This window comes from Pelodiscus sinensis, chromosome 4, assembly GCF_049634645.1.
Source record: "Pelodiscus sinensis isolate JC-2024 chromosome 4, ASM4963464v1, whole genome shotgun sequence".
Lineage (NCBI taxonomy): Eukaryota > Metazoa > Chordata > Testudines > Trionychidae > Pelodiscus > Pelodiscus sinensis.
Window position 1 is genome coordinate 24,257,824 of NC_134714.1, and position 26,449 is coordinate 24,284,272.

Sequence of the window (26,449 nt, forward strand, 5' to 3'; positions counted from 1 at the left end):
ATCTAGGTCAGTAACCTGTCTTCTGACAGTGGCCAATGCCAGATGCCCCAGAAGGAATGAACAAAACAGGAAACCAACAAGCGGTCCATCCCCTATTGCCCATTGCCAGCTACTGACAAACAGAGGCTAGGGACACCATTCCTACTCATCCTGGCTAATAGCCATTGATGGATCTACCCTCGATGTATTTATCTAGCTCCTTTTTGGAACCCTGTTAAAGTCCTGGTCTTCACAACATCCTCTGGCAAGGAGTTTCACAGGTTGACTGTACATTGTATGAAGAAATACTTCCTTTTGTTTGTTTTAAATCTACTACCTATTCATTTCATTTGGTGACCATTAGTTCTTGTTATGGGAACAAATAAATTACTTTTCTTTTATTTTCTTTCTCAACACCAGTCATGATTTTATAGACCTCTATCATATCCCCTCCCCCTTTTAGTCTCCTCTTTTCTAAGCCGAAAAGTCCTAGTCTTCTTAATCTCTCTTCTCATGGCACCCGTTCCAAACCCCTAATCATAAAAATTGAGTGCATATCATTATGGCCCTAGCAAATTCATGGGCCATTCTGGTCAATTTCATGATCATACGGTTATGAAAAAAAAATCAAAATGTCATTATTTCAGCTATTTGAATCAAAAATTTCACAGTGTTGTAACTGCAGGTGTCCTGACCATAAAAAAAGCTTGTGAGGGTCACCAGCTTGTGTGGGTTGTTGTACTGATATCCTTATTCCCTTGATTCTCTGCTGCTGCTGGCCAGGACCACAGCTATAAAGGCAAAGCCGCCGCCAGCAGCAGCATAGTAGTAAGGACGGCATGCTGTGCTATTGCCACCCTAAGTTTCTGCACTGCTGCCTTCAGAGTTGGGCCCTCGGTCAGCTGTCACCACTCTCCAACTGCCCAACTCTGAAGGCAGCAGCACATGAGTAAGGGTTGCATGGTGTGGTATTGCCACCCTTACTTCTATGCTGATGGAGGTGGGATTGAGGTATGCTGGTCTCCTCTATGAAATCTGTACAGTATAGGGTAAAAGCACACAAAAGATCAGATTTCATGGTCCATGATACTTTTTTCATGGCTGTAAATTTGGTAGAGCCCAACCTATCATGGAAAATATTAGCTGAAATAAATGGTTAACAGAAAAAAAATCCTCTGATCACCAAGCATGTCAGAAAATAACATCTACAATTGTGAAACTGTGGAGAGGGCACCCCACAGGAATGCAAATCAACAGAGATAGGACTGAGCTATAGCCCTGCTGCCGGTTGTGTAGGAGCAGGCTTCAACACCTAACCCCCTCTTCCGAATGCAGTATTATAAGGAAAGTGGCGCTCTTTAGATCAAACCTTCACAAAGAACCATATTCATCCTTGAATTTCATTGCCTGGCATGATTCGCAGGGGACAAGAAGACAACAACATGATTCACAGTCCCATTGCACAAGACCGGGCAGGATAGAGAGAGGTGGACAAGGTATGACACACACTCACAAAACTAGCATATAGTGGGGACATGGGGGCAAAGCCAGGAAAAGGCAGGTGGAGGTCTCTCTCTGTGCATTGTTCATCCCTCACGACTAAATGGTGGGACAGGCACAACCAGTGCCCAGAGGCAACAGCAAAATGCATGGAGAGTTCCTCTCTGCAGAATGGGGACATACTTGCAATCTCCAGTTCTGGAGGAACTCTGCAGGGAATAGCTGTGCACTTGGAGAGAAATGGGGGCTTCAGTTACAACAAATATATTGTCAGGAAGGATATTTGAGATAATCAATATAATCCAGAGACTATTAGTAACACTTTTAACAAATGTCTCTCTTTTTACACCCCAAAATTCCCATTCCTTCTCCCAACCTTACAGCATTATAAACAACACCTAGTTAAATAATCAAAAATGCATTTGCTGCCTTTGATCTTTGTCCAGCCGGGATGAAAATATGTTGTAGGTGGCCTTTTTCTTCTCTAATCACTTCAACATGGAAACCCACTATACATCCTGAAAAAAAAGTTTTCTAAATCCACTAAGTAAAGACTTAATGAAAGGCCCAATGGAGCGCCATTGTACATGTCGTCAACAAAACTCTCACCATCTTCACTACAGGAGTAGGCCTTATCAGCTTTCACAGGGTCAGCCCATTTTGTTTGATGGCACAAATAGCTTGTTTCATGTGAGCCAAGACCCCACACTAAGCAGCAATGGAAGAATTCATAGACCACATGGAGATACATAATCTCCCACTTCATGTAAAGAATATGTCATTTATGTTGAAGTCAGCTAATTTAATAACCACTAATCAGCAATTTCATAACAACTGGAGCCCCACAATGTAATGGCAGTTTGTTTAATATGATACAGAAAATGTTCCCCTGAAAATATGAAAGGACTTGGGATTCTGATTGCCTGAGATGTTTTACAGTTGATATAAAACAAACATTGCCATTTACACATTAGCCAGTGATACAAAGAAAGAGTCCAAACTGTCTGTCAGAACTGGCATTATAGCCAATTGCAGTTCCAAGTGTAGGAGCTTGGAAGTTAAGGATAAAAATGCGTAGGCTCCATATTTCTATTTAGAAACAACCATACACTAGGGTTCTGATCCAAAACCAACTGAAGTCAACAAAATCTCCCATTCGCTTCATTGGGCTTTGGCTTACGTCTGATTCTTTTTCCTGACTTTTCGAATTAGATGTTGAGAATGTACAGAGTGTTTTATGTCTGGCTCTGTACTGTTGCTTTGAATTTCTGTAAGAGGTTTACTTAATTTTCTCCCTTAGAACATTTCATGTAAAAGGAAGACAACGATCTAGGTTTAAAGAGCAGCTACTAATGGTCTGAATGTTGGCTTATACTCATTTCTAATTATAGGTGTATGGAAGTGAGATTCTCACCTACAGTGAGCCAAATACCGACTGTCAATGGACATCTGGTCTAGAACAGTTACTTTCACTTCTACCCTGTACACTTCCTTTTATCTCAGTAGAGAGATTGTCACACATGGAAAAGGAAAGACACACTTTATATGTTAATTCCTTCCTTCCTTTTATTTTAAAGAGATTCTATCTATTTTTGAATTTTAAATACCTAAGAAAGGTATTAATTTCACTATCACAGAAAATCAGACTAGGAACCTCTTACAGAAAGTTTTATAGTTGCTCATTTTTAAATAAAACTTACTGCCAATGCTATCCATCACCAGAAGCAAAACTTCTGAACAGCACAACCTGCATATCATGTTTTATTTAATGTGTAAGATTCATGTATTGTGTAAAGGGTAGGGATGTTAAAACACGTGTGCATTCAGGTAAACGTGCAACTGCTGAAATTCTGCCACTTTTCTGTGTTTCATAACAAGTAAACACAAAACTCCCCAGTAAATTAGCAAAACAAAAGTGAGTAGCTCTGGGCAATTGGAGCCTGATCCCAAATGCACAAAACTAAACTGAAACATTCCCACAGGCAGTGCTAAATTAAGACATGCTGAAGCCTTAAGATGTTTCACGTTTAAGAGGCCCCACAGAATCATCATAAGAATATGACAATGAAAAAGGAAACAAAGTTTTATATTTGCATATATACCGCTACATAAGTGAAGATGTAAAGAAAAACTAATACTTATTTTTTTTAGAACCGCTTATAATCGGAGGCCCTAAGATGTAGTTTATTTAGCATGTGCATAAATCTGGCACTGCTGACAGTTCAGTGGGCTTTGAGTCTGGCCTTGGTGCATGCAGATATACACCAGCTGTGAAAAATATTACCTAATTCTACACAAACAAGTGTGTGTGTGTAGAATCAGGCCTATAGCTTGTAGGAACAGGATTAAACAAAATGTTCACTCAACATTCTGAGCCAAAGCAGTCGTATTATCCTCTGCAAAAGAGTTGTAAGATGCTACCAAATATTGGGAATGGTAGGATTTGCAAAATCAGCATCTGCCCACTTTGCCCATGTGTCAACAACCACACCAGGTTCACAGCAAGAAATGATTAGGCCCCATTAATTGATTGTATTGAAATATTTTACAATTTTATTTGCCTGACTTGCTTCTAACGTTGCCATGACTCTTTGAGCATCCTTCTCACTCTTTTGCAGCAGCAATGGGCAGACCAAGAACCACTTTCAGCATAGTATTCTAGTGTAAAGGCCCCCTAACTCATATCACTCAGACGCTGACTTTTAAACCTTTGCTCTCCCTTAAGAAACTGAATTGGGAGTGTGAATAGGATGTGACAGAGGCAACCCAATAGGATACCAAGATATACACTCATGTATGAGTTCTACATCATCCATGGCTAAACAGCTCTCAATTCAGCTTTTTAAGCCAAAATGTTAAAACTGCCTAAATGCTTCTGAAGATATGCTGAGTCACAGTCTAAGTAGGTGGGGAAGGTAGATTTTTTTTGTTCAAATGCAGACAACAGCACTTCTCAACTCAAACAAATAAAAAGCCACTTAGAAATTAAGAGTCCAAAGCCAAATTATAATTAGACTCTTAAGTTAGAAACAGGTTTTTGAAAGGCTGACTGAATTGATATTCTCTCACGTGTTATTACTCCACTGCTTAGGTCTGAATTGGGTTATTGATGCTTCCCAATGAAGCTACCCAAACTAAAGAGACTGCATGAAACATTTGGTGAACTTTATAATTGGTCTGTTATCATCTGAGGAATGTCTTATTGTTATTTGGTCTGTTAAAGCCAACTCCCCAACGTGCAAACAAAATACAAATCAGGCAAGAGTTTGTATCGTCTCTTGGGCAGCACTCTCAGTTTAGGCAGTTACAGCTTAATGGATAAAACACTGACCTCTGAAACTCCCTTTAAAAATCCAGCTTGCAGTCTCATGACAGGCGGTGGAACTGGGTTAGAGAGCATTAGTTTCAAATGACCCTTTTTCTAAAGTATTGTCTGCATTTTTGCCATAAGCCTTTTCTCTTCGATATTTCTGTCTTCCTTCTCTTCTCTGTTTCATCTCTTTCTCATTTTAGAATGACTGGATTCTAACACCCAAACAATGGCCCTTATTTACTTAATAATACAACCATTGCTGGAAATCAGGCAGTGGATTTTGAGAACACCTTTGTGAAATACATGATAAATGGAGGGGAAAAAACAACTTTCCTCCCTCACACTGAAGATTATCTTAGCTTTGAGTGTGGAATGTTTTCCAGCTTATAACTCTGCATTAAGCAGTTCATGGAATCTCTTATTTTCCCTAGGATATCTTTTGTGGACCTTTGTACCTTAGTTTTACATGGAATGTGTAGGTTCAGAACTGACATCTCAAGTTGTTTTCAAGATTGCTTATGGCCTCCCATGTCCCACCTGTATAGTGCTGTGTACCAGTGCCAATTGATCAGTTGACCAGCACAGTTGTTTAAAAAAGTGGGTCTTCAACAATCCCCTCTTCTCCACAAAAAGAGAAACTCAAAACCGAAGTTATTCAGATGTATTATATGGGCCCACTGCTCTCAGTCAGTCACTCGATTTTAGAATTACATTCACACAATTTTCAAATAAAACTAACAATAAAGCTTGCTGTTGTTTTATTAAACTCTTTGAGACTTCAGACTTATTCTTAGACTGGAGGAGCCCCAGTGGTGGCTGATCACCTTTATGATCGAGTAGTGGAGCCACCACAGGTGCTGAGAACTTGATCTTGCTCCTCTTGATTTCAGTGGAGCCATGAGTTAAAAACATCCAATGATGAGCCTTCATTGTAACTAGCTTAAGCCACTGTGCCATCCTGCCAGCCTATGAAAAGCACCCTCCTTCATGTGTCAAGTCTAGGAGTATTTTAATGGTAATTCACCCCACGCTAATTCTTATTGTGGCCTTGTGCTCGGAGGACCTCCAGCATTTGCCTGTAAGTTTGTGCCCCACAAAGCATACTCCCAGCTATGTCTAGACAGTCCTTGCCCCCAGCAGTGCAGTCCATTACAATGTACATCAAAGTTGTTATATCCGCCCCCCCCACTTCCTCAATGCAGGTGCAGCTATATTGATAGAGACCAGGGGAGAGAGCAGTATCTTTTATGGGACCAATTCCACTGGAGAAAGAGTTGGTCCCATAAAAGATATTCGCCTACACACCTTATAGAATCATAGAGCTGGAAGAGACCTCAGGAGGTCATCAAGTCCAGCCTCCACTGCCCAAGGCAGGACCAATTCCAACTAAATCAACCCAGCCAGGGCTTTGTCAAGCCGAGACTTAAAAACCTTGTCTCTCTAATATTCAGGTCTACAACTACACTGCATATCAGTATTTCTAATGGTACCTTGCTACAGGCACTAGAGAAATTAGAAATGTAATTGCTGTACAAAATCTGCCTGTACAATCAAGAAGCAGAATACCAGCCAGTCTCACAGATCCGCCTAGGCTGGCACTGCATTTCCCATAGTAGCTTTACAATAATTCAGAGGGATGGAATGCTACTGGGTGGGTAGTGAGAAGGATGTGAAAAGAAAACAGTGATGCACATAGCCAGCTGTGCAATTCTGTTTTAGTGGGTGGGAACTATTGTGAAGATGACCTACTTAATGGTGACTGTGAAGCCCTTAGTTATTCACTCACATGAGTAAATGCTCACTGCACTCTGGCCCAGAAAGAAATATTGCCATTTGATGGGATACATCAAGAAGCTGATTATAATCTTTGCCTCTTGCATGCTTCTCCTCCTAAGGGCTGTTCTACACACAAACTGGCACCAAAATAATGAAGCCCGTTTTAATTCACACCTTTATGTTATTTTGGAGCAAGCCTGTGAATAAGCACAAAATCCAAATTAAGAGCAATGTTTTGTATTGCCTGAAATCAAATCAAATCATGATACTAATACTGAAGTAAAAGTGTCCAGACACAGACCTGCAGAGAATAATGAATGGTCTGAGTTAAACCAGATGCAGTTGTTTCAGAGTAGTGTGCAGAGAAGCCTTTATTGTGTGGTTGGGATTTTCAAAAAGGCCAATGGGGTTTAGGTGCTCCAACCCCTTTGACATTCATTGGGAGTTTGGGGCCTAACGTCTGCAGTACAAAGTTAATTCAAACTAACAGATGTTAGTTCGAATTAACTTTAATAGGCGCTACACATACAAACCGCTAGTTCGAACTTAATTCGAACTAGTGGAGCGCTTAATTCGAACTAGGTAAACCTCATTCTACGAGGACTAACACCTAGTTTGAATTAAGTAGTTCGAATTAAGGGCTGTGTAGCCACTTAATTCGAACTAGTGGGAGGCTAGCCCTCCCCAGCTTGCCCTGGTGGCCACTCTGGGCACCACCAGGGAAACTTGTCTGCCCCCCTCCCGGCCCCGGAGCCCTTAAAGGGACACGGTCTAGCTATGGTGCCAGTGCCAGGTGCAAGCCTGCCAGCACCAAGCCAACAGACCCTGCACCTGGCACGGCACGAGCCAGCCACCCGCTGCCACCCAGCCCTCCGCCTCTTCCCGGGACCAGTCTGGCCACTCCCAGCATCCTGCCTGGGGCTGCAAGAGGCGGGCACCCGCCTGGTCTAGTGCGGACATCGTGGACCTCATCCACGACCTCCGCCCTACGCACAGGAAAGTGGCCGTCTAGGGCAGGATAGCTGCCAGCCTGGCCACCCAGGAGCAGGTCTGCATGAAAATCAAGGTGGTCCAGTGAGACCCCCGACCCTGAGCCCTGAGCTTAGAACATAAAAACATAAGAACGGCCATACTGGGTCAGACCAAAGGTCCGTCTAGCCCAGTAGCCTGTCTGCCGACAGCGGCCCACACTAGGTACCCTGGAGGGGATGGACCGAAGACAATGACCAAGCCATTTGTCTTGTGCCATCCATCTCCAGCCTTCCACAAACAGAGGCCAGGGACACCATTTCTACCCCCTAGCTAATAGCACTCCATGGACCCAACCTCCATGACTTTATCTAACTTCTCTTTAAACTCTGTTCTAGTTCTAGCCTTTACAGCCTCCTGCAGCAAGGAGTTCCACAGGTTGACTATTTGCTTTGTGAAGAAGAACTTTCTGTTATTAGTTTGAAGCCTGCTACCCATTCATTTTATTTGGTGTTCTCTAGTCCTTCTATTATGGGAACTAATGAAGAACTTTTCTTTATGCACCCTCTCTACACCACTCATGCTTTCATAGACCTCTATCATATCCCCCCTCAGTCTCGTCTTTTCTAAGCTGAAAAGTCCCAGTCTCTTTAGCCTCTCTTCATATGGGACATATGGGACCTGTTCCAAACCCCTGATCATTTTTGTTGCCATTTTCTGAACTTTTTCCAAGGCCAAAACATCTTTTCTGGGGTAAGAAGACCACATCTGTATACAGTACTGAAGATATGGCATACCATAGTTTGATACTTCCCCTCCTCCTTCTTCCCCTGGCTTCCCCCTTCCAGCTCCCTCCTCCCAGGTTTCCCCTTCCCCTCTCCCACCCTCTCTCTTCCCCTCTCCCACCTCCTTTTCCCAGTCTCCCCAGAGGTTAACCCCCCCCCCCCAGTTTTGTTAAATAAAGAGAGTTTCTATTTTTGAGCACACGTGTCCTTTATTTTGTACATCAGGAAGGGGGGCTAGGGAAGGGTAAGTGGAAGGAGGTGAGGGAGGAGTGGGGTACGAGCCCCCGATGGGGAGGACTGGGGTGGCTCTGCGGGCTCCTCAGGGTGGAAGCTCTCCTGCAGCCCCCCAATTGACTCCCCCGGATGGCAGCCTGCAGCAAGTGCAGCCGGGCTGATGGCCGAGTGCTGTGATGTGCCGAGTGTGGGCACTCAGAGCACTCCAAGACAGGACTGCTTAGCTGTCCCTCATCGAGGTAGACAAGCAAGCGGGGAACCCTGAGAACTGTCTGTCCGGGGTGGCGGTCGGGTCCCTTTAAGCACAGCCCTCGGCTAGCCTGAGACAGCATTTCCACGCTCTAAGTCCTAATCTGATGCCCTGCCGGCACTGCTTCCGGCCATCCTTAACCTCGGTTTAGGGTCCACTCAATGTGGACATGCTAGTTCGAATTAGCAAAACGCTAATTCGAACTAGTTTTTAGGTCTAGATGCACTAGTTCGAATTAGCTTAGTTCGAATTAACTAATTTGAATTAAGTTAGTTAGAATTAGTGCTGTAGTGTAGACATACCCTTAGACTTCTTTGAAAATCTCAGACTGAACATGTAGATGCAGTTCCCATTGGAGATGAGAGCAGTGGTTTTAATTCCATTCCCATTGAAGAGCAGCCCCTGCCCGCACATCCGCCACAGCTAATTTGGCAGGATCAGCCCATCTTTTCCAAAAAGGGCAACGTAAATCTGCAACTATACCATACGTCTGGGGGAATAAAGAGCTTTCATTTTCCATGGAATGACAATCACCATGCACATAAAAGAACACAGCAGCAAGCCATGAATCTTTCCTATAAATGGAAAACATCTCTTCATATGATTTTCAATTTCTACAGAATCAGCACTGCAGAAAAGTGCTAGCTTGGGGGCGGATGGAGAGGCAGGAAGGGAAATGAAGATCCCTCTTTTATGACACTGCTTGTGACTTTAGCAACCCCCTCCCCCCCCACACACACAGAGGATCAGGGTTAATTTTTTCCCAAGCATAACACTGAAATGAATAGTATATGTAAGTATAAGGGGGGGGGATATCAGGAAAGCAATAAGCCGCTAGAGTGCATGAACATGAGTCAGAGCACCCTGAGCTACATGCAGGAGAAGGTTACTTTGCGGCAAACAGCTAATATGAATGGGCTAAGTCTTGGGGAAAACTGCTGTTCATCAAAGGTTGCTGCCATCCCATTCTCCTTCACATTCCTAGTGTAGGCATCTAAGCTCCCAAATGAGGCCTAAGTGGAAATGCTACAGTTCTACTGCAAAGGTGGGCATGCCACAAAGAAGCCACTCAGTGGCTGCAGGCCTCCCCACATGCTGTCTGCCACAGAGCTTTGCTGTCTCTCAAACTGGAGGGGTGGTGTATGGAGCAGCCAATGGATGAACCATTACACAGGCCAAAAGTCTCTGTATCAGAAGCTGCTCCTGGTGTCCTTAATCTGTAGCTGCAACTCAAGACATTGGGTTAAGTAGAATGATCTTCTTAAGGAGTGATGCTTACTGGTTAAGATTAACCAGCTGGAGCAGTCCTCTGCTCACCCCCTTTAATTGGTTAAACAATATGTTTAACCGGTTAGCCAATTAAACAGGATTTAACATCCCTAGTTAAAAGCTGAAGCTGGCTTTACATAATTTGCGGTCTGTTCCCCTAACTTCACTTGCCATTTCACTTATGAAGACGAACACTGTACTAACATTGGAAAAAACCCTAAAGAAACCATCAGAAAAATAATGGTTTAAAACTGAAAACAGCGATCACATATTTTATACATTCAAGGAGCACCCTTGAATTTTAAATGGAAAAAACTACAACTAAAAAACCAAAACCACCAAATCAATTTCTCCAATACAAGACCAGAATAGAATTATGGCAATTTTAGTTTGCTTGTAAATTATCAGAAAATAGTTAGAAACAGCTAGACTAAACCTTCAGTAAGTTGAAAGGAAATCAAGTTTGTCTATCTATATAGGTCTTGGGATCCATAATGCTGCTATTGCTTAAACTGTCATTTTGAATGTACATTTTGCTTTGGAACCAAAATGAATCAATGCTCTTCGCCCATGTAGGTCAAACCTAAGGGCCATGCAAAGGCCTGTAATTATCACAGCAGGTCCATACATTATTGTTCACATTTTCAGAAATGGGGATAGAGGGTGGAAGAACTGTCTTTTACAGTGCAATCCCCTATAGGAGCCCTTTTTGCTATACTCAGTGATGCCACACTCTGAAATGCAACATTTTAAGTCAGTTCTAGTACAAAATGAAAAATCAGCAAAAGAGCTCTCTTTAATGTCACTAATGGCCCAGGCTCCTATACACAGAAAGACAGTGGTTGACCTACTGCTCTAATTAGCTAGTAGCAATTCTGACATTTATGTCATACAAAGCAGACATGTAAATAGCCAGAGGGAAAGCTGTCAGTCCTTCTAAAGATCACAGCATCCCCACATTGCACCCTGTGGCCTTTAAATATTCAAGTGCTCATCGATTCAGAGTGTAATTTATTTTACTGATAACCAAAACCACAGACAGATCATTCAGCAAGACCAACCCGCAATACAGGAACTCAATTTATGCTGCTGAGTGTAGCAATTCCTCCCACCTTAGATACAGTCCAATTTTAGGGTGGATAAATGTAAACAATGTTCTTTACCATTGGGTTTAGAACAAAGAAAACAATTTTTAAAAATGACCACGAGTATTCAGAGTGTACGGGTTAGTGTAGTGATGCATGTCAGACAGACCAGACCTAAGCATGAAACCAATTACTGCTGGCCATTTATAAATATGCAGCTCGTTTTATTGTATTTTATTTTATTCCCTTGATGGATACATTTGCTATTGAATGTTTTAAGCAGAGTTTAAGTACCCAGGGTGACAAATGGGCACTTCAAATGTACAAGTCAAAATTAAATAAAGTTATTGCAGAATATTCTCTTTCCAGTGCCGATCTACTTCATGCTTACTGAGTGTGTTTACCATTGCACATGGATAGTAGCTAATCTGTTTTGTTTCAATAGGTGGTGTTTCTGTGATTCTCTCCTGGGGCCCAATCCTGCATTCCTGACATCACTGTGAGGTCCCTAAACTCTAAAGAGTTTTGGAAATCCACTACAGATTTTGTACCTCCAGAATGTCCCTGAAACTCCAGCTGTTTTCCCTTGGATTCACTGACGAGGTATGTGACACAGTAAATATTAGCTTCCCAAAAGTCTCTTAAGGTGATAGGTTCAATGCATCGACAGCACTCCCTCCCAAAGGGCACACGTCTCTGTGAAAAATTCCTTGCTGCCCGCAGAGAAACCAAATAGATATATGAATATGCAGGGTGATGAGAAAACCTTAAGCCCATCTATGAGGGAAAAAGTTTGTGAGGTATTGACAGGGCTTCTAGAGGCTAGCTAGGTGAGAGATGGCTGGAGGAGTAGATAGGATTGTTGGGGTGCCCATGGTTGGGTAGCTCAGAGAAGAAGTTTTGGAGAGCAGGGTTCATGAGGAGATATGAGGGAAATATTGGGTGGCTAGGGGCTGGGTGGAAGCTGAGAGCTGTTAGGGGATGGGGATCAGAGAACTCAAAACAGATATATGGAATATAGAGCATAGCTAGAAGATCTTAAAGCCGAGGGATAAGGAAGCACAGCTGTACCGTAATGAAACTTTCACTTCCATGCAGTGAAACTTTCACTTCCATGCAGCGGTGCTGGCACCATTTTTATAGTGAGAGCCACTGAACCAACCTGTATATAACCTCAGCACCCCTAGTTCCAGCACCCATGCTTCCATGGAGTGATGGAACTGACTGGTCTGTTCCCCCTAGCACAGTAACTATGTGACCTTCTATTGATCACTAAACTAACAGCAAGTAACCCCAAAGGACTGTTGCATCCAAAAGGCAGGATTTTCAGGGGCCAGTGTGACAATTAGAGTGGCTTGAAAATAGGAGGTCTGATTCTCTTCTCCTGTCTGCCTTAGAGGGGTAGAACTCCACTAACTTTGGTAGAGTCCTTTGTGATTTACACTTGCATGAGAAGTGAATCAGGTCAAAACTAGGGATGATAAATATCGGTTAATTCAATAGTCGATTAACCTCTTGAATTCTTGTCGGTTAGTCAACTAGTCTATAGTCCCCAGGCAGCTCCTGTCTGGGGGAGGGGTCTGAGCTCCTGGACCCAGCACTAAGCCAGACTGCCTGCCTGCCTGGCTCCTAATACACTTTAAAATGCGGGCCACAGCGGGGGTAGTTCCAGGACCCAGTGCAAGCTGGGACTGAGCTGGGCTGCTGGCCAGCCTGCTAAAAAAATGTACTGGCAAGCGTAGGGGGGGGGGGGAAGGGGAGGAGAAAGGGGATGCATGTAGTCTATATAGCATTAAACCTATAAGCTTTTGCTTATTGGTTAATCAACTATACTACTACATCCCTAGTCAAAACAGCTATATTAATCTCTCAGGATTTATTACTAGTTACACTTAGTTTCTCCTTCAATAAAAATACTAAGAACTCTAATCAGAGACCAGGCTCCATACTGTGCTAAGCATAAGCACTATACAAAAGCACTATACAAAAAGCTGCCACTTTACCCCAAGGATGTAACAATCTAAATGCAAGGTGGGAGAGAATAGGTGGAAACGACCAACAGTTATGATGAGGGGAGGGGAAGATCAAAAGGCAGCAATGAGAGGCCTCTGGGTACATTGCTTAGCTGTGGGCAAAGCAGGTTGTCATAGCATCAGACAGTTTAAGGGATTTAAAGGACAAAGTGGTGATTTGGAGAGCTCCTTGCACACACAGAGGATGGCAGGGGAGAATGCAAAAATGTACCTGGAGTCCCACTGATTTAACAGGAGTCATTCATCTCCTGTGTTTTGAGAGGATGGCCCCAAAGAGTTGTGAGACCAGGAAATTGGAGGTGGGGCCAAACAGCAGCTGTTTATAGAATGAATGAACATGCATTAGTGTTCCAAGGCCATAAGCATTCTGAAGGGAAAGAACAGAGCACTTTAACAGCAGAAAGGAAGGAGGATGTAAACATCTTTTAAAAACACCCTCCCGTGGAAGGGCAAGTTAAGATCACTTTCCCCAATGCTGTGAATATTTTTAAAGAGCAGTCTCTAAAGAGGAGACAAATATGGTCCACATGGCAGGATCATGGCACCTGCAGTTTTCTTTAGCATGTGGACAGGACGTAATTAATAGAATTCTTAATCTAAAAAACAACACTCCACAAGAGTGGTGTCACAGCAGAGCTCTTTCAGGCACACATTTCTCCCCAGTGCCAAGATAAACAGCTCCAGAATAAAAGTTCTTCCTTTCTAGAGCACAAACACCAAGACCTTGTTCTGAGCTTCCTTTCTGCCATACACACCACTGCCTGATGCACACCACTGCCTGATCACTTCAGCTCCTAAACCCCTTTTCTTTCCTGCCTGAATCCTGCCAGATAGCACAAGGGTTTTCTCTCAGACTCTCCTTGGGTAGCAGAACCTCATGTGTCCAACACCCTCTCAAGACCCAGGCACAGGTAGAATAAAGAGCAGAATTCCCATTTCAAAACGCAACTTGAAAGGTACGACAGATTTAGGACATAAATAGCTTGAAAGGGTCTCTGAAAAACAAACATCTACATTCTAGGTATTAGAAGTGTTTCTGTTTCCCCATCCAGTGCTGTTGTGGCATGGCTGCTCTGACCTGTTGGACATCTTCTGTTAAATAAGTGATCCAGAGCTATGATTGCAGTCTGTCGATCACAATGGCACCATGGAGGAAATGCCACACTACACCAAGGTGCCCAAATTAAGCACTGTGGAAAATTATTTTTGCTAGGAAGATTGAAAATCTTGGTGTCTTTACAAAGCTTCATGGCAGAAGAATCTTTAGGCCTCCATCTCTGCTACTCTACAGCTTGTATTGCCATTTTAAAGTGGGTGTAAAAAGCTGATGTGATAGTGTTTTATATCCACTTTGCACAAGGATAAAATTACCACACAAGGGAATGGAGAATCAAGCTCTTCATCACCTAGGGAGGCTGTGGAATCTCCATCTCTGGAGATATTTAAGAGCAGGTTAGATAGATCCCCTATCAGGGATGATCTAGATGGTGCTTGGTCCTGCCATGAGGGCAGGGCACAGGACTTGATGATCTCTCAAGGTCCCTTCCAGTTCTAGGATTCTATGAGGCTCAAGTGAATTTAGGAATTTGGTCAACAAGTTTTCAACATTAATTGTTACTAACTTACATGTTTTATTTCTTTTATTTCCCTCTGTGCAGGCCACTCTTGCAATTGCCTTTCCAGTAACTGCTATTAAACAATTTTTCTCCAAATAGGATTGAGGATTAGATGTCTTTGGAGCCAGCGCTACTGCTGCTTTCAAGGGAAGCCGTTGAAGACTAAGAAGCTGTGCACTGCAGAACTCAAGGCTGCTGTAAATAAATGTAATTACATGTAAATTAATTTATTACTATACTTTTTTGTGGTTAAAATATCTTGGCTGTGGTTTCTGGAATAATCATGGTAACACCTTTCATTGTCATACCAAAATTGTGGGACTAACAGTCATTGAAAATCTTTGCAAGGTTTATCAGAATTACTGAATGTGGGGAAGAATGGCTGCATGGGGGCAGTGGAACTGCTTACAGAATCTCAGAACTCTAACAAGGAATCTGGTGTCAGCCCCACATTTCCCAAGCTGTGTGCATAGCATGCTTTCTCTTCTGCAATGCTCCTCAGCCTACCTCTTCCCCCTAGTGGCAAGGCTCCCTCAGAAGAGTTAATGGACCTAAACCTAAGATTGGGATTTCATATCAACAATCACTATTCACAAAGTTTGCAAGTGTTTGATTGGCTTAGTTATAAAGGCAGGATCATATGCAAGCTTTGGAGCCAAATCTATATTTGGGTTCAGGTTGGGAGGGCAGAGTTTGAAGTTTCAGATCCAAGCCATTCGTTCAGACAAATTTGTGCTCAGGCAGTGTCTACACTAGCAATTGAGCGACAAAGCTTTTGTCATTCACAGATGTTTAACTCTCCTTCCCGCAATGAAAAAAAGCTTTGCCATGGCTAGTACTATTGTACATAGTGCCTTGTCAACAGGAGCCCTCTCTTACCCACAAAGCAGACATTGCTGGTAGTGGATGGACATATTTTTTGTTGGCAAAAGTACCAACAAAGAGCATTTATGCTGTCTGACTTTTAGTGACACGGCTGTATCAACATGGCCCTGTCTCTAAAAGCTGTGTGATATAGACACACACTCAGTCACATGCTATGTCTAGCAGCAGCACTCACCTCTATTATGATTTCCATCTGAAAATCTACCAGTTCAGGGAGCTCTTAATTTTAAATGTCCCTAGAGATGGAGTTTCTATCACCCCTCTTTGGAGTCTTTTCTAGAGTTAACGTCCTGATGCAAATGCTCACCACCAGCTACACACCACACAAGAGAAACACTCGTAGATTAGGCAGGATGGCAAAGGGAAATGAAGCGGAAATTTAAATAATCACCACTTCATTTTAATCAAAATGGCCACCACGCTGTGCCGATCAGCTGATTGTCGGCACAGCCCAGCAGTCTAGACGGGGATCTGCCAACCCCAGAACCCTTCATCGGCAGATCCTTTATGCCTCGTGAAACATAATTTTTGCTGAAACAGACTAACACAGTTATCTCTCTGAAGCATGTCTACACTAAGGCACACATGCTGGCATAGCTATATCTGCGCTGATATGCCATAGCCCCCAGTGCAGAGGCAGTGTGTGTGCCAACAGAAAGTTCAATCAGGTGGTATCAGAACACCTCTCAAATGACACTAGCTATACTCTTCTGTCAGTATAGCTGCATCTGCACTAGCATAGTTATATCACTAGAGGATATTTTTTTCAGACTCTGACCGACATAGATAGGCTAATATACATTTCAAGTACAGACCAGGCCAGAAACTGATAGGCTCTCTATAAAATATGCTAAGAGAAACAAACCAGCCTAATGGGACTGGAGAAGGCCTAGCCTTCATCATGAATACATGACCTGCCACATATTGAGTTACGTGGAGAAGCTCTGAGTGACCGAGTTCTTGTTCTGGGTTAGGACTTATTTAAATATTCTAGGGTTATCATCACTCAGAGCTAGACTCCTTTGTGAACTAGGGTTGGTATTTGATGAACAAAATATCAGGGTGTGGCGCGGCCCGACAGGAAAGGAGCCGGCGTGGTGAGTCGGCCCCCCCCCCAGGGGCAGAGCGGAGCGTCCCTGACTCACTTACCTCCTGGTGCGGGCCGAGGGGAAGCTGCAAGGGAGAGTGCGCAACGTGCTCCCAGGCGGTTAGGAGATGGAGGGGGCGGGGAGGAGCCGGAGATGCACAGTGCTCAGGGTGTGATGTAACACCCCGGTGCCTGGACTTAAAAAGGGTCGCAGACCTCCAGCAAAGGGGGGAGGAGACGGAGTGGGGTCTTGACCACCCGGCAGGCACATGTGGAGGCACGGCGAGCGTCAGGGACACCGGGGGAGAAGAGGACTAGGTAAAGGGAGAGGAAGCAGCCCAGGACAGGGCTCCCTAAATAGCCCGTGGGCTGGCGTGTTACAGCGGGATGCCCCACCAGCTGGACCGGAATGGACCACGCAGAGTCCGCATCCTTAGGGCCCTGGGCTGGGGTCCGTGAGAGAGGGAGGGCCCGGACCCCCATCTCCCCTTCACTTGCAACCGGCCCTGCGCGATCGGCGAGGCGGGCACAGCAGGAACCAGGACTTACAGCAGACCCGACTCTCATGTCCGCCGAGTGGGTGAAGGTGGTGGGACCCACATAAAAGAACGGGGGGGGGGGGGGGCGCAACCCCCAGGGCCCGAGACGTTTACACAGGGTAAGAGACATTCCAGGCCAAAAATTTCAAAAGGTCTCCAAGCTTTATCTACGGACAATATATTTTGCATGCATGGGTGATGAGTGCAGCCAGGACTGAGGGAGGCAAGCCCCCAGCTCCACCTACAGCCCTGACCCTCCGCTGAGGCCCCGCCTGTGCCATGGGGAGCGGAGGAGGCAGGGGAGCATCCTCCCCACAATGGGGAGGGGAAGAGTGCGTGTGCCCCAGCACTGGCGAAGGAAGAGATTGTGTGGCCGGAGCTGCCCCAAGCCTCCCTGGATCCCAGAGCACTAGGGTGGGAGAAGGCCGTGTGGCATGAGCCTGTCCGGCCCCCAGAGCACAGGGAAGTGCAAGTGCTGGGGGCAGCAATGCGCTGCGCCTCCTCCTCCCCCCCCCCCCCCCGAACACCTACAGCAGGCATTCTGGGGTGGAATGCAGGCGGGGCTCTGCCTGGCAGTTTGGGAAGGCAAAGCCTTCCCCCACCTAGAATACCAGATGCCCATATTTGCATGTGCTAACCTAGCAAGCTATTTTCCACCAGTGGAGGATCTGACCATAAATGTGCACAAATGGATACTCTTGATGCATTATGTTCTTCTACTTTCAGGGCTGGCTTGGGCCAAGATTAGAAATTCAAATGCTCAAGCCTTAACTATTTTCAGAAGACATACTGCAGGAAGAACTCTTCTCATTCACCATCAAAAGAGGAGGAAGTTTTCACCATAGAAAATAAAAGGCATCAATAACACTTTCCGGCTATCAAATATGGGTACTAGTTGAATGCAGTCAGAGCTGTCCTCATCTGTACTACGAATGATAAACCAGTTACTTAGTAAGCATCACCCTTAATGGTTAACGGGTACCTGGGGAGGCTCTTCCAGTAGCACCCACTCTAGCCCATAACATTTCAACAGTTAACTAATTAAAACAGGATTTTATGTCTCTAATCCATGTGCAGAATACATAGTTGTGTAGGGCACCCAATGATTTGGTGCACCACTGGGTCTTAATTTCTTTATGTCCACCCACCTACCTTTTCCTATCCCTGTTCTGTGGCTTTGCTCCCTCTGGAGAGGATCTAGTTAACTTAAAAGTAAAAAAGCCTGCCAGAGCTATTAGTGGAACCTGTGTAAGAGACGTTCAAGTGGTAATCAAGCCATTTAACAGGCATTTGCCAACCCCTGTCAATCTCTAAATTTACTGCTGGTCTACAGGACCTCAGTTTAAAATTTATTTTAAAAATATTTCATTAGTGTGTTGCTGAAAACTATAAAATCACATCTCTAAAAAATTGTCATCCCCTGCCGGCTACCATCGGACATAGGGGCACCAGTCTAATAGTACTGCATGGGGTCCGAAAAATCCTAAGGACAGCCCTGAATATGGTAATGTGAATGAAGTAAGGAAATTCCAGATTTGTAAAAGAATGCTGACTCCAATTCTGATAACATCTTTCTATGACTGATGCTTAAGGGTCTGGCTGTGTGCTACCACTCAGAAACCCAATTCATTCAGGAACTGACTGAAGTTTCAGTTCCCAGGGTGGTGTTGTAGATGCTCAGAGTGCCTGGAAATTGATGCCTATAATCTCCACAAGGAGAATGCCAACTATGCCAAAGCACATGTGGCACTAACAAAGCAGAAAGTGTTTTTGGCACACAGTTCAGGGGTGCCAGGCACTGGAAAAAAAAGGATGAAGAAGCAAAGAAAGACAATAACTATTCTTATGATAATTCATTGGAAGCAGCAGCAATATTTGGTTGCTCTAGCTTTCAAGTTGAGGTTGCTGTAGAAGTAGATGTATATCTCTGTTCTTTAATCTACAAGGTTTGCTTTTCAGTTTTTCTTAGACTATCAGTTTCAACTTGGTTTGGCTTTACGTTGTTGGGCCATATGACAAAAAGGAGTAGAGCTGTGGTGTATCTGACTTTTATTGTAGCAATGAATTCCTACCATGAACAGTTGTGTTTACTGAAATATTAGAACGGGAGAAAGAAACCTGTACAGTGAAAGAGAAGTGTTATCATGCCCTCCTTGGTATCTGCACTCATCCCATTCCTACTAAGAGTAGAAATAATATGTAAGAGTGATGGCTATATGTGTGGACTGTTGACTTGATATATTCAGTTGCAAGAAGACTACACAGATATGCCTCATGCTCACCTCTGCAATGACAATTCTGGAGGATGCTTGAATTGGTCTTCCTGTGACTTTCTGAAGACAGAATCAGGGCAATTAACTTCTACCATCTGTTTCTTTGCTGCCAGCAAGCTTTCGGGCATGTGCAAAGTCACTACACCAGCCCGCTTATATTTCCATGCACATATGACCTAATACACATAGAAACAAGTTCAACCCTGGTGTAACACCAAAGATATCAGCATGATAATACAGATTATCTCAGAGGGGTAGCCATGTTAGCCTGTATCTGCAAAAACAACCAGGGGTCCTGTCTCTAACGTGCCATAGGATTCCTCATTGTTTTAACAAGGATAATGTGGGCCACAGTATATTTGTAACACTATTCCTGAGAGAAAGCTAGATACATTCCCCTCGCAAGTAAGAAGCAATCAACATTTTTTTTAAAGTGCTGAAAATATTCCATTAATTTTAGGGAGAACAGAATACTGATTTTTGAAAATAATTTTCAAATGCCAGTTAGGTTAAAATATTCTTCTGACCTATACTTTACAATGAAAATGCTAGGTCAAACTGTGTACTGACTACCTTGATTTCACTGAAGTTGAGTGGAGTATAAATCAGTGTGAAATTTGGGCCTATATTTTTCTTTGTTTGAATTAGTGTGGCAGTAATAGCAAATATGCCACACTGAGAAAACAGCATTTTTAAAAAGCTGCTGTATAAAATGTCTGAAAGAATTGTAAAACACAACTCTGATCGCCTTCCTGATGGTGACAAATTGTCAAATCATCACGCTATTTCCCATGTAATACAACATGATTCATACATGTCATTACCATTAAAATGTTTTAGATTATATCTGTAGCTATAAACTGATTCCACAATCATGCGCGGATCCTTTACAGTGTCTATATGAGAAAACAAACAGATAACCAGAAGTTGAAAGTGAAAGGTAATAAAGTAAACATAGGTTTAATGTTTGCATTCCTCCATCCTGACTTTAGTAATGATCGTTAAATACATAATTGTTGTGCTCATTGCATTGCTGCTGCCGTTTTTTTAATTTTCTTGAAAAAAATCTTTAGCAGCAGTAATTTTATTTTCAAAGACTTGCACTGAAAGACATTAAAACACTGCTCTGACTGTAAAAAGGGATGGAGAAACTTGAGAAAAACCACTGAGGCTCTACAGGGCTCTTCATTTATTTGTTAAAAAAAAAAAACTTAAGGGCAAAATCGGATCTCATTAAGATCCCATGGAGGGAATCCTGTGCACTGGTCTCCCTACAAATGCAGATCTCCCCCTTGAAATGCTATGAGGATTTTGTGTTCCATGTCTGAAGTCAAGTCTATGTCATTCCTTACACACTTAAACAACAAATAGTTCTGCAGTACCTTAGACACTAACAAAAAAGTGCTGCAGAACTATTTGTTGTTTTTTAGTTTTTCAGTTATAGACTAACATGGCTACCCCACTGATTGTTTACACAAATTCTTCAGCTACCAGATTTCACTGGAGGTTTGGCAATTTGCTAAGGTACAAGGTTAAACAACACACATTACTGTTTACTAATCCCTCTGCGATTTATATCATTACATCTAAAATGCTTTGAACCGTTTAGGAATTTTGAGGTAAATACATAGAGAATATGAAAAAAAACTAATGCAGCCCAATCAAATAGAACATCTTTTTTATAACAACAGTGAGTTCTGTGGCACCTTAAAGACTAAGATTTATCTGGGCATAAGCCTTCATAATGAAGTGGGGTTTTGCACATGAAAGCTTATGCCCAGATAAATCTTAGTCTTTAAGGTGCCATGGAATCCTTACTGTTTTTGTAGATACAGACTAACATGGCTACCTCTCTGATTCTTATTTTTATATTCAGTTTAGAGGAGAATTATTGCCACTCATTTGTAAGTTAATTCTCTGTGTTCGTGTGTGTGCGTGCGCGTGTGAGTTTGGATTTGTGGCTTCCTGTTTGTAATAGGGCAGTAGCAGTGAACAACTCATAAGTTCTGGGAATTGAATAGACAACCCCACACATTTCTCCTCATTCTTTGCATTCCTTGGAGATTTTATGCTCTGTTCCCATGGCACAAATTCCCAATAAATCCCAGCTCTTTTCCACTATGATCACAGAATCATAAAAGTGTAGGACTACAAAGAACCTCAATAAGGTCATCTAGTCCAGTACCCAGCACTCAAGGCAGGACTAAGTATTAACAGACTAGTGATACTCAAGATGGTGGATCAAGCCACAAGTGACTCTTTAATGTATCCCTTATGAGTCTGCAGAATATACTGTAATATTAAATCACTGTGCTTTAATTGTCAACCAACCAGAGTTAGTAAAAGCATCCTGATAAATTAAAATGTAGTTTACTAATTAAGTTATAAACTTGCCCTAAATTATTAGCTTATTTACTGTAAGAATTTGCACACACACACACACACACACACACACACACACACACACACTTACTCTATTTCCCCTGTCATTCATAATACTGTGACTCTTTTGGATAATGTTGGCTGCTAATTTGGTTCCTGAGGTCTAAGTATCACTGACCTAGACCATTCCTTACAGGTGTTTGTCTAACCTGTTCTTAAAAAATCTTCAATGGTGGAGATTCCACAACCTCTCTAGGCATTTTGATCCAGTGCTTAACTACCTTGACAGGGAGATTTTCCTAATGTCCAACCTAAAACCCCCTTTCTGCCATTCAAGTCCAATGCTCCTTGTTTTATCATCAGAGGCTAAGGAGAACAATTTTTCACCCTCTTCCTTGTAACCTTTAATGTACTTGAAAATTATTATCATGTCCCCAACTCAGTCTTTTTTTCTCCAAGCTAAAAAAATCCAATTTTTTCCAATTTCTCTCATAGGTCATGTTGTCAAGACCTTTAATAATTTTTGTTAGTCCCAGGAAGGGGGCCTGTCACCTTAGCCCTGACAGACGGGGCTGAAGCCCCCAGATCCCAGCAAGTGTAAGCCAGACCTGGTGATCCCATAAAAATGGGTCTGTGACACACTTTGGAGTTCTGACCCACAGTTTGAGAACCACTGTTCTAACACTAACACACACACACACACACACACACACACACAATTAATTGTATAACTCAATTGAGCACATTCCCACCTGAGCTGTGTATCCCATGCTATAAAACTTTTAATTTCCTTCTCCATGTATGGTCTTTTCTAAGGCCTTCTCAAAATGCATTTGATGCTGCACAAAGTGGGTTTTCCCCCCCTCACACAGGAGGCAAACGCTGTTCTGTTTTGATTATTAAATGCTGGTCGTAATTGTGGTATCCAACTGCCTTCCACAATTAAAGCAATAAAACAGAGATAACATATATCAAGTGGGTCTTCTCTCTGTTCCTGTCTCAAGGGGACAGACTGCATGTGCATGATTGTTTTTAATTAAATGGTTTCTTCACTGATGTGCTATCTGCTATGTGTTCTTACTTGGGGAATCTGGGTTCAAGAAACATGCTTTGCATATGAACAAGGAAGTGCTGAAGATTTTAGCAGTTCTTTGTTCTTGGTTTAAACTAGCTCTTGTGTTCCTCCCCAGCAAGCATCCCTGTACACAAAACCCAATCTTTCCTTATGCAGAAACATTGGACTACAGGGCCTTTATGGGACTATGTGATTGTATAGCAGGCAACAATTATTTGTCTGTTTTCTCTGGAGCAATGAAATGTGTATGTAAGGTGCTTAGCAAAACAGAGCCCTGCCTTCTAGTTATTTTAGCAGAAAGTCACTTCCTACTAGAAATGCAAACTGCTGTTCAGAAAGAGATTTTGAAGAAATGAAAGTCCCACTTATAGTGACCTAGAGGTTCAAGTGATTTCCCATTAAGGCTGCCTGTTATTTGGATGGACTAGCCAAACTCACAATGAGCAAAATTCTTCAAAACAATGTACAAACTCCGTAACCCATAGGAACTAAGGAAGAGAGTGTAGTGGACTATTTTACTAGACTTCCACGTGTCAAGCAGTGGGTGTGACACTTACAGGCCAGATGCCAGCTCATGCCAAGACTGCAAGCATTAGTTAAAAATGGACAAGAACATAGCTGGGGACCAAACCAGTTCACATGTATGTTAAGTCATGTCTACACTACCACTTACATTAGCAAAACTTACGTTACTCAGGAGTGTGAAAAAAAATCCACAACTCTGACAAAGTTACGCTGGTATAAGTGTGCACAGCGCTATGTCGGTAGGAGAACTTCTCCCGCTGACTTGCCTACCAGTGCTCAGTGGGGATGGTTCAACTATGCCAACAGGAGAGCTCTCTCCTTTCATTACAGAATGGCTAAAGAAGTGCTCTCATGGCTGCATCAGTACGGCAGTGCCACAGACACAGCCTTAGTTTTGCTCAAAATCAATATTAGTCTTAGAACAAAGCATTTAGTCTCTATGGTTACGTCTAGACTGCATTGCTATTTCAGGATACCAGGAGTATCCTGAAATAGTGACACCACATTCAATGAACACATCTGCTATTCCGATTTTTTTTTTCGAAATAACAGACATGCTCTTTCGCCATCCCTGTAAACCTCGTTCTACGAAGAATGAGGAATGACTCCAAGGAGCACTTTATTTCAAAATCTGGCACCGTGTAGACACGCCAACATTTATAAAACAGCCTCTTTCGAAATTAAATAAAAAAAAAGACACACAATTTGTGTAGCGCAAGTTGAGTATCTTTTTTCTATTTTAGAGTGCAGTCTAGCCTATGAAACACTTCTAAGTTGCTGCATGCATTAATTTCACTTATATCTGTATTCCATGATACAAGAAAATATTAGCAAGACAAAGTGAGTGAGGTAATATATTTTATTGTATCAACTTTGTTGGTGACAGAGACAAGCTTTCAAGCCATAAAGAACTCTGCTTCAGGTCTGGGAAAGGAACTCCCAGCAACAGAGCAAAATGCAAGATGGAATAGATTGTTTACATAAGTAATTAGCAGAGATTGGCATGGGTCACTCTGCCTTGAATGGTACCTTACAATATGTGCTATTTATCCTAAAAAGTCTCAGCGGGGTAGCCGTGTTAATCTGTAACTTTAAAAACAGTGTGCAGTCCTGTAGCACCTTAGAGACTTACAAACAGATATGGTCATGAGCTTTCGTGGCTAAAACCCACTTCATCAGATGGGTTGGAGTGGAAATAACAGAATCAAGAATACATATATAACAGCAAAAGACGTTTCCTGTCAATTGCAGGAGCAGTGTTAATGAAGCTAATTAAGTCAGCCTAAACAATTTGTTCCATCTTGCATTTTGCTCTTCAGGGCTGGGAATTCTTTTCCCAGCCCTGAAGAAGAGCTCTGTGTGGCTCCAAAGCTTGTTTCTCTCACCAATAAAAGCTGGATCAAAAACTGATTTACAGCGCTGCTGGTTTCTAGCTTCCACTTCCCTGTTAATTCACAATTTCCTAGATGCTGCAGCTGACCAAAACTCAAATAAAGAGTCTTTTCCATGATCTACAACTCACCCAACACATTTCTTAAGGGGAAGCTAAATCACTTGCATCATGCAACTCTCTCAAACAATCATCCGGAACAAAGTTTAGTACAAGCAGAGACAGGAATCAAAATCAACAATTCTGATAAAATTCACTGATGGATTGCGATTGGCTTAATTACAAAAAAATTAAAATTTGGTAGCACCTGGACACATGGTCCTTTCAGGCTCTAGGGTTAAACGGTTAGTTGCACTTTTTGATCAATTCCTCCTGTGTGAGGCAGAGATTTTAAACAAGATCCGCACTCAAGGAAAGACAACGCCTGATTAGTTGTACATAGGCCCAGTCAACCCACATTAAAAAACGTGTAATCATTATTTAAAAATACAAATATTCTTTTTCTTAAATCCTGGCCCTTTAAAATAACACCATCAATTTCAGGGGCATAGATTCTAGCTATCCAAACAGGGATATCCTTGAAAATATCTTGAATGCTGACTAAAAGGCAGGAAAGAATTTCCTGTACTGTATATTCAGGTAGAAGAAATTGTAACACACTGTTTTGTGTCTTTTGCCTTCATATGATATACCATTCAGATCATGAGATGCTGCTCCCATCTGCACCCAGTTTCCAATAGAAACATCTCGGGAATACTTAAAAGAACAGAATCTTTTCTGATAAAAGCCTTGAAGGCACATCACAGGGGAAAGAACAGACTATTGATATCTTTAGGATATGACACTGCATGACATATGTGATCATGACATAAAACACCATAGAAATGGACACTCTATAACTTCGCTGTTCAGGAAAAAACTGTGTTAAATATAGACTGTATTTTGGTCTAATACACTGAGCAAATCCAATCAAAAGTAACTAATACTGGAGAAAAAAACATTGCAATTGCATTAGAGATAGACCTTTACAGTCCATTTGCCAAGTGCATCAGTTTCATATTACCTTTCCAGATCTAAGTGCCTAGTTGAAATGCCATATAGGGACATAGGCTCTACTTCCATCATGAGTCCTATTAGCTTTATTTTTCTGCAAGCAACTTTTTTGTAACATCTGCCCATTCATCGTCCTCCTGCCTATTCTCCATAGGATTGGAAATCCCATGGGTTCTTTCTTACTTACAAGTCTGCTGCTATTTCAGATGGAGCTGTTGAAGTTAAACCAAACTACTTAAGACTGTGTACACCATGGACTGTATGGATACTTTTAAATGTGTCTGTCCCGTGTCTAAATGTATCTTAGCTACTCTTGTGGCAGATAACAGAAATCAGACTAGCATTCCTTGAATTTTCTCTCTTAGATCATTGGAAATCAATTCATATTCTAGTCTGATGTAAGGAATAAGGCCCTGAATTAGTCAACAAGA

General features: G+C 42.6%; 1 protein-coding gene across 7 annotated transcripts in view; it reads right to left on the minus strand.

The window, feature by feature from the left end:
- EVL (Enah/Vasp-like) overlaps positions 1–26,449 on the minus strand; it is a 209,899-nt gene that overhangs the window by 109,832 nt on the left and 73,618 nt on the right. Inside the window, exon 2 of one of the 7 annotated variants that reach the window (XM_075926578.1) lies at positions 14,820–15,004. The exons of the other annotated variants lie outside the window; for them this stretch is intronic. The gene's annotated coding sequence lies outside the window, so the exon portion shown is untranslated. The remainder of the gene's footprint in view (positions 1–14,819; positions 15,005–26,449) is intronic. 7 annotated transcript variants of the gene reach the window in all.